This window comes from Physeter macrocephalus, chromosome 20 (assembly GCF_002837175.3).
Source record: "Physeter macrocephalus isolate SW-GA chromosome 20, ASM283717v5, whole genome shotgun sequence".
Classification (NCBI taxonomy): domain Eukaryota; kingdom Metazoa; phylum Chordata; class Mammalia; order Artiodactyla; family Physeteridae; genus Physeter; species Physeter macrocephalus.
In genome coordinates this window covers 97,589,468-97,591,540 of record NC_041233.1, presented here as the reverse complement: position 1 = coordinate 97,591,540, position 2,073 = coordinate 97,589,468, and positions in this window count along the sequence as shown.

Genomic DNA, 2,073 nt, shown 5'->3' with positions numbered 1-2,073 from the left:
AACAGAGACTCCACTCTTGGAGGGCACACACAAAGTAGTGTGCACATCGGGACCCAGGGGAAGGAGCAGTGACCCCAGGGGAGACTGAACCAGACCTACCTGCTAGTGTTGGAGGGTCTCCTGCAGAGGCAGGCTGTGTCTCACCGTGGGGACAAGGACACTGGCAGCAGAAGTTCTGGGAAGTACTCCTTGGCGTGAGCCCTCCCAGAGTCCGCGATTAGCCCCACCAAAGAGCCAGGTAGTCTCCAGTGTTAGGTTGCCTCAGGTCAAACAACCAACAGGGAGGGAACCCAGCCCCCCCCATCAGCAGACAAGAGGATTAAAGTTTTACTGAGCTCTGCCCACCAGAGCAACACCCAACTCTACCCACCACCAATCCTTCCCATCAGGAAACTTGCACAAGCATCTTAGATAGCCTCATCCAACAAAGGGCAGAGAGCAGAAGCAAGAAAAACTACAATCCTGCAGCCTATGGAACAAAAACCACATTCACAGAAAGATAGACAAGATGAAAAGGCAGAGGGCTACGTACCAGATGAAGGAACAAGATAAAACCCCAGAAAAACAAATAAATGAAGTGGAGATAGGCAACCTTCCAGAAAAAGAATTCAGAATAATGATAGTGAAGATGATCCAGGACCTCAGAAAAAGAATGGAGGCAAAGATTGAGAAGATGCAGGAAAAGTTTAACAAAGACCTAGAAGAATTAAAGAACAAACAAACAGAGAGGAAAATACTATAACTGAAATAAAAACTACACTAGAAGGAATCAATAGCAGAATAACTGAGGCAGAAGAACGGATAAGTGACCTGGAAGAGAGAATGGTGGAATTCACTGCTGCAGAATAGAATAAAGAAAAAAGAATGGAAAGAAATGAAGACAGCCTAAGAGACCTCTGGAGCAACATTAAACGGACAACATCCACATTATAGGGGTCCCAGAAGGAGAAGAGAGAGAGGAAGGACCCGAGAAAATATTTGAAAAGATTAGAGTCAAAAACTTCTGTAACATGGGAAAGGAAATAGCCAACCCAAGTCTAGGAAGGGCAGAGAGTCTCAGGTAGGATAAACCCAAGGAGAAACATGCCGAGACGTATAGTAATCAAATTGGCAAAAATTAAAGACAAAGAAAAATTATTGTAAGCAGCAAGGGAAAAATGACAAGTAACATACAAGGGAACTCCCATAAGGTTAACAGCTGATTTCTCAGCAGAAACTCTACAAGCCAGAAGGGAGTGGCATGATATATTTAAAGTGATGAAAGGGAAGAACCTACAAACAAGATTACTCTGCCTGGCAAGGACCTCATTCTGATTCAATGGAGAGATCAAAAGCTTTACAGACAAGCAAAAGCTAAGAGAATTCAGCACCACCAAATCAGCTCTACAACAAATGTTAAAGTAACTTCTCTAAGTGAGAAACACAACAGAAGAATCAAGCATCTTTTCTGACCACAATGCTATGAGATTAGAAATCAATTACAGGGAAAAAAACGTAAAAGAACAGAAACACATGGAGGCCAAACAATATGTTACTAAATAACCAAGAGATCATTGAAGAATTCAAAGAGGAAATCAAAAAGTACTGAGAGACAAATGACAATGAAAACTCGACGATCCAAAACTATGGGACGCAGCAAAAGCAGTTCTAAGAGGGAAGTTTATAGCTATACAAGCCTACCTCAAAAAACAAGAAAAATCTCAAATAAAAAATATAACCTTACACCTAAAGGAACTAGAGAAAGAAGAACAAACAAAACCCAAAGTTAGCAGAAGGAAAGAAATCATAAAGATCAGAGCAGAAATAAATGAAATAGAAACAAAGAAAACAATAGCAAAGATCAATAAAACTAAAAGCTAGTTCTTTGAGAAGACAAACAAAATTGATAAACCATTAGCCAGACTCATCAAGAAAAAGAGGGAGAGGACTCAAATCAATAAAATTAGAAATGAAAAAGGAGAAGTTACAACAGACACTGCAGAAATACAAAGCATGCTAAGGGACTACTACAAGCAACTCTATGCCAATAAAATGGAGAAGCTGGAAGAAATGGACAAATTCTTAGAAAGGTAT